Source organism: Polyodon spathula, chromosome 2, assembly GCF_017654505.1.
Source record: "Polyodon spathula isolate WHYD16114869_AA chromosome 2, ASM1765450v1, whole genome shotgun sequence".
Lineage (NCBI taxonomy): Eukaryota > Metazoa > Chordata > Actinopteri > Acipenseriformes > Polyodontidae > Polyodon > Polyodon spathula.
Window position 1 is genome coordinate 27,241,614 of NC_054535.1, and position 20,403 is coordinate 27,262,016.

Consider the following 20,403-nt stretch of genomic DNA (forward strand, 5'->3'; position numbering starts at 1 on the left):
TGCAAATGCACCAAAAATAGACAGAAGTCCTGTGTAAGGAATAGGAATCTAAAAAAATAAGAAAAGAAACATGAAAATACAGTAACTAAGACACTAAATGGGGGCCCTGAGTCAGTGAACAGTGAACTCTATCTTATTTTTAAAGTATAGTGAATTCTATACTTTTAACATAAGAATGTATTAGTTTACTCCATTGTTCCTGATTGTTCATCTTTGAAACTTAACAGCAATCATTTTTGATCTGCAATACATATTCTCTTTGCAACTCCAGCATCCAGCGCATTGGTCACTTACAGCCTGTAAAAGGGTATTGTGTGGATCCTCTGACAGAGAGAGCAAGGCAGTGTCTCTTCTTCCTGCTCCAGACAACACTGCACCATCCGAGCCAACCTGCACTGTTCCACCTCACAGTGGACCTTCAGCAGTTGGACGACAATGTCCATCATGGCGTTGACAGCCCCCAGCACCAGCGTACTGGGATTGTATTGCCTTCACGCTCCTACTCCAACCACCGAGGGGTCCTGATGGTGAATTCCATCTCTCTCTCGGGGGTCTCACCTTGTCCCAGAGGGATGCATCAGATCCCACTGTTGCCAGCAAGTGGTAAAATGTATTGTGGGGGTCACTCGCAGAGAGTGAGACACACACACCCAGGAGGCTGCAGTTGTAAACGCTCCAGAGGTGTCCAGGTTTATTTATAAGTTACAGTGTAGTTGCAGGTAGCAATGGCAACTCCTAGTGTGGGGTAACAATGGTAGAGCACACAAGCGCTTCTACACAGATGGGGTGTAACCAAAATTAAACATAAACTTAACACAAAACGCAGGAGAAAGATCAGACAGAAAATAAATGTTCACCAAACAGTTGGCTGACTTCAAATTAATTCCACAAAGACCCCAAAGGACCAAGCAATGGACCAGTTTACTATTTGGACAAGGCTTCCTTAAGGAATGATAAACATCTGTATGGGACTTCTATAGATCTCCATCAATCAAGGTGTCTGATCCAGTTTGCAGTCTAGTAAATATCATGAATGGATTTTGAAGGTATCATTTTGTGAAATACGTCTAAAATGTGAAAAAGTCTTCCATTCTATATACAGAAAAAGAATGGAGAAATTTAAAAAGGAGATTGTATACCTATGTGGGAGATATTGGAGGTAGATGTACAAATTTACAAAAAAAAAAAAAATTCTGCAACAACATGGTACATAGAGGTGATCTCTGATCATTGTGTGACATCCAGTTGAAGACTGTAAATAGAAACCAGTGGTGTTCACATTTTGATATAAAAAATACAATACAAAAATACTAAAACCATTGACACTTTTCCAAAAATAAGTAAAATACAGCTGGTTTTACAGAACCAGATCTGCATAACTCTTAATGTAGAAGATCTTCCACCTTAAGAACAAGAACCTTGTGTAGAAATATGAAGCAAAATCTATTCTTCAGAATTGTAATAAACTAATCACTTTTGAGACAGTTCCTTGTGAACCATCACTAATTTGTGCAGTCCTAGATCTCGGAGTACCTGCCAAGCGAACGGCAACTTTCTGACCTGTCAAATCTGCTGTGAAGGATTTCATTAGCATCGCAAATTAATCAGTCATATGAGGAGCAGGTCACTTAACAAGGCGCTTTAACTTGCACATCTGAGTCTGGGTTTACTGCTTCTGCCACTGACCAGCCTTGACCACACACCTCTACACCACAGTTATACACACAGTTTATATAATATATAAAGACTAGTTTATATCATGTATAAAAACTATATAAAGACCATCAGATATGCTTAATAAATAAAGAATATGCAACACAGGCATTTGTATTTACAGTGATAGGAATATTTTTCCAGAATACATAACAAATATGTAAACAAACAAAAGATTTGAAAGCAGTACATATCTGTTGCTAGTTTTAGGTTTTCAAGGAGCTGGTATGGACCCCCTTGAAACACAATAGCAGGGTTTCCATGGAAAAAGAAAATTAAAGCTTTTTCTGATGCTATTTTGGTAGAACCTATTGGGTAATTTGGGTTACCAAATAGTTTTCTTTTAGTGAAATACAGGAGTGTACATTTCTGTCTGCCTTCCAAGTTGGCCTTGCACAATGACTAATATTGTGCAGTTTTTCTGAACTGGGTTTCCACTGTGTTTTTAAGTTGTGTTGAAGAACACCTTGCCTCATTTGTCCACCATAATACAGAAAAACTACAGAAGGAAGAGGTTTGTAAACTCTTCCTACAGTATACTTCTGGTCAAAGAAGCTTGTCAGGGCTACTTTCAGCAGATCTCAGTTGATAATAAAAATAATTGCTTAGTACAGTCCTTAGTTATAGTAGAAAGTTGCACGAGAGTACATCACAAACTGGATCTTCACTGCTGGAGTCTTGTGAACATAAGGTATGGCTTTTGGACTCGCTTCCATGCTTTTTAGCGTGAGAAGGCGATAAACCCACCCTTTTTATCCGTACTATGTTGTGGTTGAGTACTTCCTACAGCGTGAGGAATGTGCATCATATTTGTATGCTACGTCACATGGCAACAGGGAGAGAATTTGGAGTTTCTGAACCCCGCCAAAGATGTTAAAAGTTTTTTTTTTTTTTTTTTTTTTTTTTTTTTTAATAACCTTGGAACACAAAAATCCCTTGTAATTATCTGAACAGTGAGTGTATTTAGATTTGCCACCAATGAGATCATTAAAATAGGGCCTGCTGTCTTTCCAGTACAACAGTGCGTACCAGGTCAAATATTTCTGGTGGTGCCTCGGTTGGGAGGGAGGTTTTAAAAATAATAAAAACAGATGAATTATGCTGAACATGACATAAATTGAGAATACAGTAGTTGATGTTATACAAACTGCCATAACCATGTACTACTACAGAAATTTAAATCTATTGTAATGTTTTTAATTACAGAGCACATATTACATGTAATATTGTAACAATAAGGTAATTATTTTCCTATTACTTGATGAATACTTAACATGTAAGTTTAACATTAGAAACTAAAATACGTGCACTTTTACTTTAAACATAGTGGTAGAGCAATCCACGCCATTCTCGCCCCATTCAATAATCTTAGAGTTCCTTCCAGGTGGATATCCCTCCACTGTTAGTGTTGCCGGCAAATTTTTGTGCTAAACTTGCAAACCATTGAATCTTCTCATGTTTCTTTCTGCTAAGCAAAATTTTCACATTCAATACATTTTAATTCCAGATAAGCAATTCTGATAAAAGAAAGGAACATCCAATGTCATCTTCAGGTTGACACACAATATGCACTTGAGTAGATTCTCACTGAATACTGCATTGGAATACAAATGTGTTTTACTTAATTCTCTCACTGAAGCTAAACAGAATGATATGGAAGAGGTATATTTATTATTACCTCTTTGCAGCTTATCAACCTTAAAACAGCTCACTTAATTTATAATTTCTGTTCCTTTTTAATTGAAAACCACATTAACTAAGTTTGTATTTTGTTTTAAAACAGATTTGGAATGGGAATTCAGTTGGGCAGTTAATTTATTCGTAACCTTAAGACCTTCCACCTTTAAGAGCTGCTTTCAATCTGCTATTTATACTGAAGTTTGGAGTGTGTTTCTAAAAGATCAAATACATTTATAGTACATATTTTATTTACTATAAATTATATTTATTATAAATACTCCATTGTTGTTCATGGGGTGATGTGTTTATTTCATTGAGGATGACTGCAATCAACCCACTTAAGAACCAAAGAAAAGTCCGATAACGGGAAAAAGCCATTTGGCCTATCAAGACTCATCCTTTGTTTGCATGCCATTTCCCCCTACTGAGGGGGAACGGGATGGGACAACGACTAATTTAAAAGCACAGAATTTAGTCTTGTTTAAATGTTCTCAGTGTTTTAAATCCTACTACTTCACCTGATAGGCTATTCCATGAATTTATAACCTGTTCCAACCTTTCTTTTACGCAGCTTCCACTTATGCCCTCATGTTCACTTTAGATCCATCATGCCAATTCATCAATAAGCAAATATTTGCATTGAACAAGAGTACTGTGCTATGGACAATGGGGAAATAATGATAATAAATTGTTAACTTAGCGAGAAAAACAGTGTAGAGTGATTTGATTGTGCAATCCAACAACGTTTTAAAGTCACTTAATGTATTTATTGTTTTATGTTTAATATAAAAATATAATACTTCTATAAGGTGGGCCACCCTGTAGAAATAATGTAAAACACCCCATCGATAGAACATTTTGTTCAAATTTGGCATAAATCCTTATGATAGACCACTAATTTGACATGTTTCAAAACATAGTAAAAAATAGTGTAGACTATCACATAAAATAATTAACTAAACCTGGTCTAGATTGTACTTTTATGTATAAAGTATACCGAGTCCCGAACTCTGCAAGTACTGGCAGTCGTCTACTGAAAATCTGAAGTGACTACCAGTACTGCATTGTCAGTCCCTCCTACCCGTCTTCTGCCTTCTCAGTTGGTCAGTGGGTTGAATACCTTTATTAAGTTTTTTTCAGTTTTTATATTTGCAGTGCAAACACAGCAAAATTGCATCCTCAGTGTTTTTTTTTTTCTTTCTAGGGGTTCTGTTCACTTGCTTCTTGATTGTAAAGATAATAGACACGTTTCCAGCACTGTATCTGATTATTGCATTTTTTATAATAGCCTGCTTATTTCCTTCAATGGTACATTGGGTCAAAGTGGTTTGCAGTGCGCAGTGTGTACAGGTGATGCAGTGCTCGGGAAGGATTTGAAACAGCACAGTTCACGGTTTGCTGATAAATAACAATAACTCGCTCAGTTAAACCACACGGTTCAGTCCTGAAATAATAAGACACTAAACAAGACACACACAAATACAAACACGATCACTTAATCCAGTAGTGAGTGCTCTTTTCGCTTCACTCCTTTTCAGGTCCTTTAGTAAATCATTGCATCGTCACATCCCCTGAAATACCCTTAATCAGAGACGTCCTTAGTCTGCATGACAGTGACCCCCCCCCCCCCCCCCCCCCCCCCCAAAAAAAAAAAAAAACTCAATTAAAAAAATTTAAAAAACCACCCTTTTTTGAAAATGTATTTATTGTAAATGGCGGCGGGCCGTATGTTTTGTTTTTGTATTTTAAGTTGCAGTGTGGATGGGAAGCCCATCCACGTTAATAATTAAACCTCGTACAGAAGATGGCCATCTCCCGAATTAATTAAGTGATTCATTTGTTGCTAATCAGGAGATGATCACCTGTATAAATACCTGCAGCTCTCTGTGTTTAGTGTTCAGAGGAGGAACGAGAGCGTGTGAGGAGCGAGATTAATTTAAAAATACACACAATCTAGGATCAGTGAAGGAAATTGCCCAGCCTGACCTGGAGTATTTATTTTCTTTGTGTTTGAGACTTGGTTTTTGTTTACCTGTTCGTTAGCTCTGTGAGCGTTCATTTTTGTTAAATCTTTCATTTTATTTTTGTTGTTTAATAAATGGTGCGCTGCACCTTTGAACTGCAGTACTTTCCTGTGTGTTTTCAGTTCCTCCTTCTGGCCTGACGTCACCACTCAGCGTCATCCTGTCACACAGCCCCACACATTATATCAATCAAATAGTAGGATACTACTCACCTTCAGTAATCAAGTAGGCAAGCCATGCTGCATGTGTGCAATCATTTAAGTGAAATAAAAATGGTTTGCAAACATTATCCTTTTTATAGAAATCTAGAATTATTTATGCATTTACGAGGCAAATCCGAGTTGCACATTTCAACAAACATAATACATTTCTTACACTCTAAAACAGGAAGTTATATTTTATTCCTAGAACAGTTTATCCATTTAACTTGATACATTTGCTTCAGTTACTTTTTCGAGTCATAAAGTATTTAATATTTGATATGTTGATTGCTTATCGATTTCCCTATAGTTGATGAACACTGCAGCTCTCGATGCGAAGTTCCAATGAAAACAGCCCTCGGCTGTACTATAGCTCAGGCTCACAATAAACAAATAGTTATTTTCAAATGGAGATCAACTTCTTGTTCTCCAAGTCTTGCAGAATTAGTTGTTGTTGGCAGTATTCCAACTGGAAATAGTTCCGTTGATCAGACACATTTCTGAGTACATCGTGATCTACTTAGAAGAGCTGTTATAAGCAAGTGTGTTACAAAATCTCGAAAATTTGCTTTTAACATACCCAGATGTTACTTCATTTTTTATCTTTTTGCATTATTCTGCAATTTTCAGCTCTGTTTTACAGTACACTTCCATTCTCAAACCATCTATTTTATTATTGTTATTAATTAGTCATTTAGCAGACACTTTTATCCAAAGTGATTTACAGAGACTAGGGGGTGAACTATGCATCAACAACTGCTGCTGAGTCACTTACAATAGAACCTAGGTTTTTGCGTCTCATCCAAGGTTTATGCATGTACTCTTAAATTTCTATTAAATTTCTATTAAATATATTACTTATGCTGACATGGCTTAAATGACAAATCAAGCCTGTAGCAAGACGGCTTGTTTGGTGACGTACCCAGACCAGGAAGCTGACTGACACGCACAGGTACTGCAAGTTGAAAGGCGCTGGTGCGCATATTTATTCAAACAAAAAATAAATCAAACCACTTTCATAAAAACAGCTCACCGAACAAAATAAACAAACAGTCTTATAGTAAAAGATGACCTCCCCACAAGCTCTGTGTTGGTGTTTCCAGCACAAGTAGCTTTTGTTATTTTTCTTTACTTTCATTTTCTCTCGCTCTCGTTCCTCCTTCTTGAACACCCACCTCAAACACACAAACAGACATGTTTATATAAACATGGCCATGTCCGAATTAACAACCAAATAATCACTTCGAAAACGTACACGTTCTGCATGAGTTTGCAGGGATGGAGCTTTAACTCCATCCACACTGCCAAACAATAACAAACAAAAACATTTGTTTTAAATAACACACACCAAAACATTTAAATACAACAAATCATATTAAAACACACCACAAAATAATACATTCCTCAGCAAAAAAAAGGTACAATGTAAGAGTTGTGTTTTAAGTTCCTTCTTCTCATGACCTATTGAAGTAGAATACAGAATTGTAATATTTGGAAAGACCATTAAAAAATCTAATTAATGTTTGTGATAATGTGCACATCTTTTTGTATAGGAAATTGTATGTGCCAATATTCAATCAATCAATCAATCTTTATTTATATAGCGCCTTTCATAGTGGAACACCATCACAAAGAGCTTTTCAAGATGCAATAAATTCAAGAAAATCCATAGTACTTCAAATAGAGAAATGCATAATACATGATATACAGTGGAAAGTACATAATACATGAAATAGTACACTAAATACAGTGGAAAGTGCATAATACATGAAATACTACAATACAGTGGAAAGTTCAGAATACATGAAATAGTACTATAAATACAGTGGAAAGTGCAGAATACATAAAATAGTATAATAAATGCAGTGGAAAGTGCATAATACATGAAACACTACAATACAGTGGAAAGTGCAGAATACATGAAATAGCACAATACAATGGAAAGTGCAGAATACATGATAAACAATATGTGAAATAGTAGCAGCAGCTAATAACAATATCAGGCTTAAGGAGCATGGAAAACAAGGGAGAACAGGTGGGTTTTGAGAGCTGATTTAAAGTGAGCTATGGTCGGAGCATCACGAACCAAAGCTGGGAGAGAGTTCCAGAGAGTCGGAGCCATGATGCTAAATGAGCGTTGTCCAAGTGTGGTGCACTTTTGCTTGGGGATAACAAGTAAGCCAGAGTCAGAGGACCTCAGCTTCCAGGCAGGAACATAGTCAGCAGGTTGAGGAGGTACTCGGGACCCGTGTGATGAAGGGCATTGTAGGTGAGCAGGAGAGTTTTGAAAATAATCCTGAACTTTACAGGTAGCCAGTGCAACTTGGCATGACAGGGGGTGATGTGATCACGTTTTTCAATGTTGGCAATATAGACATTTTATATACGATTTACTATATTTTGTGTTGTCTATACCATACTGTAAAGGTTGGTAAACCATGTTTTCTTCTATCGATACTGCTCGCACAGAAAGCAAAATGTATTTTTTAAAGGAAGGTTGAAGTTTGGAGGTAAAACTGCTTTGTAAGCAATCTCCCCTGTTATTTAATGACATGAAAATATCAACATCTTGGTTGTATTTACTTCTTCCGAACCACACAAACAAAAAAGAAAACATTGCTTTACTCAGAAGGGTATTCTTCCTGTGTCTGAATATTGCTCTGAAGTTTAGAAGTTTTTGGTGTAGAGAGAGAAAAAGCAGGTCTCCCCACTGAAATATGGAACTTTCATCCAGCTGGTACTTCAACTATGTGTGAAATGAAATATAAAAAAAAAAAAAAATAAAGTTTGGTATATTATAATACATAACAGAGTAACAAAACATTGTTCTTTTAGAAGTTAATATATATTATCTCACTGACCATATTGCTACTGCTGTCATTACCACTGTCATCAACCTGCTGAAGCAGCTGAATTACCATATATTTGCATTTCGCCATGTTCATATATGAACATACTACTTTAGAACTATAATTTTAGTTACAATAGAATTCATAGTACTAGTTAAGGCAGTAGTTTTCAATCTTTTTTTTTTTTTTTAACTGTAGCCCTTCTGCCTGGGGGTTTCAGCTAAAGTACCCCTTCATAATTTTTGCTCTACTGAATAGTACCACAGTCGCCAATACAAGGTAAAATAATCCAATTAACAAATACATTTTTCTCCATCTATTTAATATATAATTTATATCATAACAGTTTGGGACTGACAACTTGCTGGTTTAGGACAGAATATATCTTTGGAAAGACACATTCACTTTCTATAGGGGAGTGTGACGAAGTGCCCTCCCGTGTGTGTATTTTCTGTTATATGTTGCGTGTTGTGTGTTAAATGTTGGTGTATAGTCGGGATATAAAGGGATCTGTGTAACACAAGTGTTTAAAATGTATATTTGTATTTAGGCACGAGGATTGCACAGCACTTCACGTGCAGGTAAAATGTAATATATGAGCACGGGAATTCCACTTTATTAATTCACATGCAGTTGTACCGCGACTCCAATTGAATGATTGATTAGCAGTCGAGTCTCGGTACAGCTGTATAAAAGCAGCATGTTTTCACATACTTGGGGTTGTGTGTTCGGTGAGTGGAGAATGGGATTGGAGTCGGAGGTAAAGAGAAAAACTAATAATAACGTAAAGTAAAAGAAGCTCACTGTGTTTTGTCTGTATAGTCCATTTTGTTTGTCTGTTTATTTTGGCTACCAGTGCCGTGTCCTGTATTTTTGTTTGTTACAACCATTTATTTTCTGTCTGTTCTGTTCACTCATTAAATGCTGAGCAAAGCCATTCGCTCAGCTCCACCAAACTCCACCTCTCTCTTTGTTTATTTTCCTGTTTCTGGTCGGACATCCCTCACTCCGGCCGTCTTTGTGACAAGAAGTTATTATAAATAATTCAAAATAGTCTGCACTGCAAATGTTTATCACTTTATTATCTACTTCCCCTCTCAGCATAAGCATGTTTGCCATTTAAAATGTTTACAACATCAAAATCATAAAAATGTCAAGAAAAACCTAAAATAACTAACAGTCATAACCTTAAGAACATAAGAAAGTATACAAATGAGAGGAGGTCATTTGGCCCATCTTGCTGGCTTGGTTGTTAGTAGCATATTGATCACAGAATCTCATCAAGCAGCTTCTTGAAGGATCCCAGGGTGTCGGCTTCAACAACATTACAAGCTTATTAATGAAGCCAACATAAAAGTTATCCAAAGGGACTTGGTATAACTTTCCGTGTCTTGAAACTTTCTGTAGACTCTTTTGTGTTTGAAACAATACACAGGTTAATCTGGATTTACATACAGTACTCAATTTCAACCAGCTGCTATTGATGTTATTAAAATGCAGCCACACTAATAAATAAAACAAAAAAAAAGTACTGGGATTGATTTTTATATTTACCGGAACATTTATACTTCAAAAAATGCAAAATGATTGTGCTTCACTGATTAGTATTTAATTTTACAACAAGTTAAAAACTGCAATATTCATGAGCAGCACAGAGCAGAATTGTTAGATGCCTGCTTCACCTACCCAAATATCAGAGTGGAAATCCGCTCCATAGAAATCACGGATGTGAGTAATAACTTTTAAAAGTCTTTATCTCTAAAATTAATATACCTTCTAATGTCAGGCTACTCTTTGACCTTTTGTCAAGGCCAGTTGATTTTACATGCAATGTTTACTTTACACACACTATTTAAAAGTCATTTTATTCAAAGTAAAACAGGTTTGAAATGGATTTCATATCAACATGACCCTCAGTACTGCGTCTCACTCTATTTATCACCAAACTCCTCAATAATGCTATCCAAGTCATTATTTTATTGCTAAAACATCTAAAAAAAACTTTGAAATATCCTTTATTTTCTTATTTGAGTGCCGGATGTGGAAGCAGCCATCTTGGTTGTCTATGTCTGTGGTGAAGGGACTGCGTTTTGCTCAGGTCTGCCTCCTTTTTTATACCTGGCTTTTCCCAGCTTCTCTCAGCTGTTCAGAGAAAAAAATGACTAGGGACCTGTGAATGACACCATTTTGATGATATCAGACAGGGTCATTTTCTTAATGACAGTGTCTGACATTGGACTGGAATGGGAATTTTGGAATGTCGGACCTGGGCAGCAAAGAGTTAAAGTGAATAATATGCAATACAAAGCTTTCACCTGTTTTTCTAACCTCAGGATATATGAGGCAATCTATAAAAGCTAATAACATATTTCACCAGTACCATGGAGTTTTATCACTTTGTTAAGATAAAGATTATAAAGATGAGATGCCTCTGATTTAAAGCACCGGTTCTGTCAGTTAGTCCTGCCTTGGTTTAAAATATATTGTTGCGGTACTATGGAGTTCTGTCACTCCCTTCAGATAAGAAAAAACAGCCAACCTGTCTCTGAGTTAAACCATCTGTTTAGGTCAGTAAGTCCTGCCTTGTTTGCTAAAACATTATGCTGGTACCAAGCAGCTGCTAGCACATTTTTAGATAAGACTTTACAAACGAGGGGTCTTTGTTTAGGTTAGACTGCTTCTCCTGATATGATATTTGGCTACAAGTACATTCCAAGGAGCACTCTTACAGTTCTTGAATTAGGTCATACATTTTTTTCTTTTACTGAATCTTCATTTATGCTAACATAGATTTCTACAATAATAGTTCTGCTTGTTAAACAATTTTTAAACCATTACAGAGTTTTACAATATTATAATATTATTGCTCTTAAAAGTTACTTGTAACAATGGTCTTTTTTAATCTCAGTGTCCAGTTTGCATCCAGGATATCTGACTGCTCCCAGCAGGATTTAACATTTTTGTCCAGTTCTGCTCTCAGTGGGTCTATAAAAGCCACCATGGGTTCTTGAATACAGTGCTTAGCATCACAAGTATAGGCAACAGTTTAACCATCTGATATCAGCAAAAAACATGAACCCTGTTAACAGGGCTCCTATCTTTGTCTTCTAATACCCAGATCAGCCCACTTAACTGGATTGTCTGTATTATACCCCATCCATTCAAACCTCTTTACATTGTCTAGTTCAATATTTAAATGAGAAAATGATAAATCGTTTACATCATACATTTCTGCAGCATAAGACTCCCATTCAAAATGATCTAGCGATTTGTACAAGAGAGAATAGGTTTTAGGGTTACTTGTGACAATGCAATATGGTTGTTTAATAACTGTTTGTGAATTTATTTCAGTACATTTGGAGAGGTAGCGGTGATGTTTCTTGGTGCACAATGTGGTCGGATAGACAGCAAAAGGGAGGTGCTACATATACTGAAAGAACATGGTCAACAGAATGGGTTTGCTTCATTGGTCCCAAATAAGGTGAAGACAGGGGCAAAGACTTCCCTTAGTTTTCACCTGGTATAATCTGTTCATGCAAACTGTACAATAAACACATCACTGTTTGTCCTTTGCATGTGCTTATTTCTTGCTTGTGAAGAAATCAAGTACCTGACAGACGTTAAGCTACAGTTTTTCTTATTCTTGTTTTTATTACAATGCTACAGCTGGAGTATGAGTTCGAAATACCTGTTTTAATGTACTTTTCAATTGACTCTATTGTATAATGAATTTAACAGACCCAGAAACCAAAGCTTTATGCAGTACTAAAGTCTAGTTGTGTTCATTATAGATTCATTTGGCGAAGCATCATTTTGCAAGACTAGTCATCAACATATTTACTAATGAATATGTTTTATTGAAGCTAGTTATACTTTTGTATGTTTTATTTAATCTAACATAGTGAAAGCTAGCATTAAAATAGATAAGTTGCATATCCATAAATGTATCTAAGAAATAAATGATTCATAAAAAAATGAATGGAAAAGCAGATAAACTGAAAGGAGAACAATTACATTCTAATTCTCCAAGCGTCTTTTCAAGCGTACTTGTCTTTAATGTTAAGCTTCGTATACAGATAATTTATACCACTTATTCAATTAAATTTTCTGTGCTGAAACTAAAGCTTTCAAATCTCTTTGTTTGGACAGTGAATGATTATCTTCTGTAAAATGTTTTAATAAATACAAATATTAAGGTGATGACATCAAACTATAATGAAATAGGCAAGACTGTATCAGAACAATTTGATTCTAATGGGTTTATGACAGCTACTGCAGAGTAAGGTGGCATACACGTTAAAAAAACATGATAATCACTACAACATTTCACATATAATATATGTTATTAATAAAAACCTGATTTATTGATCTCACTTGTTTGATAATTATTCCTGAGTTGATGCATAATGCTAGCTGAGCTTAATAATTGATAGAACTAAGAAATACTGGAACTACAGTGACAGGAAGACTGCAACAGAGGAGTCTTCGATAGATGAAATATAAATGTAGTCAGGTGGCACAAAGGCTGTCAGACTTGCAGTATCATATGATTAATTGCTCTATTACAGTTTCTGTGTTCAGAGGAAGAATAATTTTTGAACCCTGACTGGGTGATGTGAAATGAGGAAAATAAAATGTTCTATCACTCTATGTTCTGAGCCAGTATTATAAAATGTAGGTTAACAGAAAAGGTTTAGTGCAACATTTAATTTGATTTAATTAGAACTTGTCCCAAACTCCACATAAAAACAGCTTTATCTAAATAATATTACAAACACAATTCATTAATATACAGTCAGTCAATAATCATATCTCTGATATCACAGACACATCTATCTCTCGCGCTCTCTTGCTAAATTATGTATTAATTTATCCTCTTCATGTCTAATGGCACATTATGGCCTCCACAAGACTCCACTTCTTTTCTGAGTGACTCAATCAACTGTTGTCCATCTCTGGACTTTTCCTTGATGTTCTTGGGCTTGGCTGTCCTACTTTAGATGTTAGATTTCCAGACATTCTTTGCCTAGTAGACTTGATGGCTTCTTAGGTGCCTCACTTTTAGATAGGTTGATCCTGATGTATGTAAATGTTTCTACATTATCCAGTCTGCAGTGTCAGTTTTCAGCAGTGTCGGTTTTCAGCACTGTAGTCCATAACCCTTGAGTCTGATTGTATTTTCTTTTTTGTGTTATTTTCTATTGGGTAGTAAGGACTCTGACTATGAACATTCCATGTATGATGCCCATTTGTTGGTCTTTAGTATTTCACATCACCCAAATAATTGCCAGGTTGAACAGGAAAGCTGACTTGATGTAATATTAAAAGTCCTTTTTTCAGGGATTGCATAGACATACAAGACCTTCCGTAGGTTCATGTTGTATATTCTCTGTGTGATTAAGCACTTTGTGATGGTGGTCCACTATGAAAAGTGCTATATAAAATAAAGAATGAAAATTGATTTTTTTTTTTTTTTAATTTCTGAAACTAACCTGCCACTGTCTTAATTCCTCTTCTACTGGTGGTGTTCTATTATAGAAGATTTTTACTTGGCATCAACAGTTTTTACTACGTTTGGTGAGATCTCCTTTCCTGAGGATCTTTAAGGTTCTTCAATGAACCAATGGTTTGGAATCCTCTCTCATAATTGATTTCAGCAGGGCAATTTCAAAGAACTGTGTCAAACTGCACAGAAAGACTCCAACGTTTTACTTGGGAATTCTACTAATTCTAGTCTATTGCGGGACTTCCAAATGTAATAGGGGCTACTGACAGAACACACACTGCCAATAATGCTTCACAAAATGTTATAGTAGTTTAAACAGTAATAAAATGTAAATCTGGAAAAGGATTATACATGTTATTTTTTGTATGTATAACTTAAGTGCAACTTTAAATCAACTTAGATAGCTGAGTATTTAAACATTTATGTTTTGGGTAAAGAAAGCTAGCAATGCAAATGACAGCTTTGACACAGTATATTGTAGGCAATAGGCTTTGCCTTTGTATGTAAAATATAATAACTATTATAAGAAATCATAAGTTTTTCAAAGTGGAATGAGTTGTCCTACATGCTACAGATATACATATTCTCTCATACTACAAGCTGACATTATAGTATGTTTTATGTATTATTATTATTATTATTATTATTATTATTATTTATTATTATTATTATTATTATTATTATTATTATTTTGCACTAGCTGGTGTTTGAATTATTATGACCAAATGTCTGAATATCTTTGTATTGATAAACGATATATATCTTCAGCACTCTATTGTGAAATATTTTTTAAAAAGGAAACATTGCAAATACTTACTGAAAAATATTACTATTGTGGAAGGGTGGTGGGTAATTCACTGACACACAAGACAGAACAGTTGTACTTGGAACACCACCCAGGTGCCCAGTTTTATTTTCAGGACAGTTCTTACTTTTCACCGGCAGAGGGCACTGTTGTCCATGGGCTGCCTATCAACGATGATAGACAGCACCATGGAAATACCAAAGTTGGTAAATGAATTCACAGCAGGCGCACTCGCAGGTGCTCAAAGAAATAATAATGAAAACAGAAGGCAAAAAGAACAAGGAAAAATAACACAATAATAAAACTACAAATAAAAGGTGCTGCACTCGGCAGCGTTATCCCAGTCGCCGCTACCCGCACGACCCGGATCACTGACCTACTCTAGCGGTTCCCTGCCTGCTCTAAACAATACTTCGGGGTCTGCCCAAGGGTTCCCCGCTGTCACTCTCTGCCTTGTTCATTGCCATGTTTATCCCAGCTGGTTTCTCGGTCCTCGACCAGCGCTTCCGTACACACAGCATATCTAAGAGGGCAGACCTGAGGAAACAGCAGAGCATTTTTTTTTATAGGGCTAGCAATCTGCCAAGACTCGCCTCTCAGCCATTCAGAGAGGGGGAAAGTCCACACACCTATCTTCCCATCTCCCCATGTCACTGCCATGACTCACAGGCGGTTGTTGGAAGACTGCCGCCCTCTTCCTGCAGTACTGTGAACACGCCAGCAGAGTCAGCACAGATCTCTCACTGCTACATATCCTTCCCCTCAGAATCACACCACCGGTTCATTCGAAACTCCTACACCCCCATGCCTTCCCGAGAGAAAAAGTTTGCGTTTTGATGCAACTTTCCTGCTCGGTGGACTACCCTGAAGGCATAGGGCTATAAGGCCAAGTACCACCGTGTGATTCTGGCGTTGCTATCTTTCATCCGGTGAAGCCATGCTAAAGGGGCATGATCTGTAACCAGGGTGAAGTGTCGCCCCAGGAGGTAGTACCGGAGTGCCTCGACTGCCCATTTTACTGCAAGACACTCCTTTTCGATGGTGCTATAATTTTTCTCATGGGGAAGGAGCTTCCTGCTGATGTACAGGACTGGGTGCTCACTTCCCCGAACCTCCTGAGACAACATTGCCCCGAGACCTGTCTCTGACGCATCCGTCTGCAAGGTGAACCTCTTACCAAAATCCGGGCTGCATAGCACTGGCTTATCACACAGCCTCCGCTTCAAGGCGAGAAAGGCCCTCTGGCACGACTCCGTCCACTCAACCATATTTGGGGCAGCCTTCCGGGTGAGGTCTGTCAAGGGAGCAGCGAGCGTAGCGAAGTTCGGGATGAATTTTCTATAATAACCCGCTAGTCCCAAGAAAGAGCGCTGTTGTAGGAACTGGCCAGTCAACCAAGGCTTTCTCCTTAGCAACCAGCGGTCTGATCTGGCCGCCCCCTACTCGATACCCCAAATACTCCGACTCACTCTTCCCAATGGCACACTTCTTTGGGTTAGCAGTGAGCCCCGCCTCCCGCAAGGATTGCAGCACCGTCGCCACCTTACACAGATGATTCGGCCAATCTTCACTGTGGATAACCACATCATCTATGTAAGCAACGGCGTACTGCTGATGGGGCCGCAAGATGCAATCCATCATCCGCTGGAAAGTGGCGGGTGTTCCGTGCAACCCAAAGGGCATAGTTCTAAATTGGTACAACCCGAAGGGAGTCGAAAACGCCATCCTCTCTCTAGATTCTGGAGTCAGGGGTATCTGCCAGTACCCCTTCGTTAAATCCAGTGTCGTCATAAAATGAGCTGTGCCTAGACGCTCCAGCAACTCATCTACCCGGGTCATCAGATAAGCGTCAAATTTCGATTTCTCATTGATTCATCTGAAATCAATGCAAAATCGAATTGACCCGTCTGGCTTATTGACTAAAACGATCGGACTGTTCCAGTCACTTTGGGACTCTTCTGTTACCCCCAGTCTCAGCATTTCGTCAATTTCCGCTTTATTACCTGTCTTTTACGCTCAGGTATACGGTACGGCCTCTGGCGAACTAGCGCCCCCAGCTCAATATCAATGTGATGATGGGCTACTCGAGTCTGCCCCAGGACGGAAGAGAACACGTCAGGAAACTCCGCCACCAGACCGTGAGCCTGACATTTTGGTGTCAGATTCTCAGCAATCTGTACCGATCCTTTTCTTGCCAATACAGAAAGATCAGGTCCCAGGTCCGTGACGTCATCTGCATGCGCCACTAACAACGCCTCTGGTTGCAACCAAGGCTTTAAGAGGTTGATATGATAAATATGTTTCTCTCTCCGTCGATTCGGCTGGCAGATCTCATAGTCCACCTTCCCAACCTGGCGTGTAACCTCAAAGGGTCCTTGCCACTTAGCCAAGAGTTTCGACTCAGAACTGGGTAATAATAGAAGCACCTTATCCCCCGGCTGAAATGTGCGCAACCGGGCTCCTCAGTTATACTGTGTCTCCTGTCTGTGCTGTGCCTGCTGCAAATTGTCATGCGCCCATTTCCCCACAGACTCAAGACGCTTGCGCAGGTCCAACACATACCGGACGGTATTGGTCGAATTGTCCTGCTGCTCCTCCCACATCTCTCTGACCAGATCGAGCACGCCCCGGGGTCTCCACCCATACAACAGCTCGAATGGTGAAAACCCCGTGGAAACCTGGGGTACCTCTCTGATCGCAAAGAGAAGGGGAGGAATCAGCTAGTCCCAGTAACGCACATCATTATGAATAAACCTGCGCAACATGTTCTTAAGGGTCTTATTAAAGCATTCCACCAAACCGTCGGTCTGAGGATGAAACACCAAGGTCCTTATGGTCTTAATTCCCAAAAGCTTACATGTTCCGCGAATTAGCCAGGACATAAAATTGGTGCCTTAATCGGATAATATCTCCTTGGGAATCCCCACCTGGGAGAAAACCTTTTCAAGCTCGTTGGCAACAGACTTAGCGGACATAGATCGGAGAGGAATAGCCTCTAGATAATGCGTAGCGTAATCCAGAATGACAAGTAGGTGGGTGTATCCTGCCGCGCTCCTCTCTAATGGCCCAACTATGTCCATCCCAATATGCTCAAACGGAGCTTCCACTAGGGGCAAAGGCACCAGTGGGGCTCGTGGAACGGCTCTAGGGCTGGCCTTTTGACATTCCCCACAACGCTCACAAAACCGCTTGACATCGCCATCCAGCCCCAGCCAGAAGAACCGTGACAAAAGCTTTGCTTTAGTTTTATCCCTTCCCAAATGATCAGACAGGGCAATAGCGTGAACCAGCTGCAACAAATCCTCGTTAAAGAGCTGAGGAATGAGCAACTGATGACGCACTTCACCGGTCTGGGGTAATTTATCAACATGGTACAGCAGGTCTCGATTAATTTCGAAGTGGGGGTACGTGGCGGCGCATCTGGCTCGACCACCCGACCATTAACCACCGCTGCTTGGTCAAAGAGCCTGCCCAGCATATCGTCACGCCCTTGCTCGAGTCAGAAGTCACGGGAGCGAGCTAAGAAATCAGGTCCCATGGCTTCCAACTCGGGGTCAGGTTGATTCCGAGCAGAGGCAGCCGAGCCAAACCCCTGCACTGACTCCGCGACCTCCCCCCCCGGACTCTTCACCAACCGCCCCCACCTAAAACTTCTCCGACTCCCTCCATTGTCAGCCCTCATTCTTAGCGATCCGGCACTCCCGTTTAGTTTTACGGGGTTTAAATTTATGGCAAAACCATTCTGGATCGCAAAAGGGAAAAATCTCTCCAATTACTTCCTCTTTCTTAGCCAATAAAGAGGACGGGGCTGTCAGGGCAGCCAACCAATCTTTAAACTGCTCACAGTCCCGTCCCAGAACTACTGGTACCGGCAATTGAGGACATAATCCTACCTGCACCTGCGTCACCTGCTGACAAATAGTCATACACACATTCATCTTGGGATAGGAGCGGACCTCCCCGTGAATACATTTAATATGCACCCATCCCAATATACGTTTATGCCCCGGTGAGATTAGGCCCTCCTGCACTAGAGACTGGCCACACCCTGAATCCAGGAGAGCCTGGGTTTTTGTACCATCCACTGTCACAGGAATAACAAAACCCATGTGCTGAAGTGACTGAGGTAATTGAACGCGCCTACCTGGTCGACTGAGGTCACACTCCATCACGGGGCAGTCCCGGGCGAGGTGGCCCATCTCCCTGCACGTCCAATACCTGGGGGCTGGTTTCTCTCCCCGAAGTTTTGGCAACAGGGGGAAACACTGGAGCCATAAAAGGGGCTCGCCGATAAGGTGTTCGCGCGAGACCCCGGTCCGACACTGCAGTAGCACGTGGGTATCCCCACCCTGCCCCAGTTCCCAGGCCGGGAGCTCCCGCCGACACCCCCCGACCAAATCCTAGACTACCCCTTTCCCCCAGTCCCTTCGCCCTCTCCGGGGCCAGTTGAGGGGTCGATCCGGTAGCCGCGCTCCTCCCGGAAGGTCTCGCAGGCGTTCTGTTCCGCCAGTTCGACCGCCCGATCCAGAGTATCTGGTGCCTGTTGCTGGACCCATAGCCGAGGTCCCGGGGCCAGACACTCCAGAAACCGCTCCACCAAAATCAACTCCACCAACCTGGCTTTGGTGACCGCGTCCGGGTTCAGCCAGCCCATGGCATAATCCTTGAGCCAGTGGGCAATAGCTTGGAGGTGCTCCCCCGCTGCAAACTGCTGCTCCCGGAATTTCTTTGGGTAGCCCTCCGGTGTGGCCCCCACACGATTTAGGATGGCTGCCTTCAGCAGGGGGTAATCCAGCATGTGCTCCGGGGACAGCATCCTAGCAGCTGTTGGAGCTGCGGGTCTAACCGCCCCCTGCAGGAGGTCCATCAAGGCTGCAAATTGGGTGGCATCCATAGCTTCTGTGTCCTGGTTCTGTGGGTGCACTGCTTTTACGGGCAGTGCCAGTGAATCCCACTTCTGACACCACATGTGGAAGGGTGGTGGGTAATTCACTGACACACGAGACAGAACAGTTGTAAGAACAAGGAAAAATAACACAATAATAAAAATACAAATAAAAGGTGCTGCACTCGGCAGCGTTATCCCAGTCGCCGCTACCCGCACGACCCGGATCACTGACCTACTCTAGCGGTTCCCTGCCTGCTCTAAACAATACTTCGGGGTCTGCCCAAGGGTTCCCCACTGTCACTCTCTGCCTTGTTCATTGCCGTGTTTCTCCCAGCTGGTTTCTTGGTCCTCAACCAGCACTTCCTTACACACAGCGTATCTAAGAGGGCAGACCTGAGGAAACAGCAGAGCATTTTTTTTATAGGGCTAGCAATCTCCCAAGACTTGCCTCTCAGCCATTCAGAGAGGTGGAAAGTCCACACACCCACTTTCCCACCTCCCCATGTCACTGCCGTGACTCACAGGTGGTTGTTGGACGACTGCCTCCCTCTTCCTGCAGTACTGTGAACACGCCAGCAGAGTCAGCACAGATCTCCCCCTGCTACAACTATAAATAATAAACTGTTGTAATCAGTTATCAAATACTAAATAAATCACAACCAATGTCTATTTTGTAAAAACGTAATTAGTTTCTGCTATCTACCGTCTATATAAATGCAACCCAATTATATAAATAAA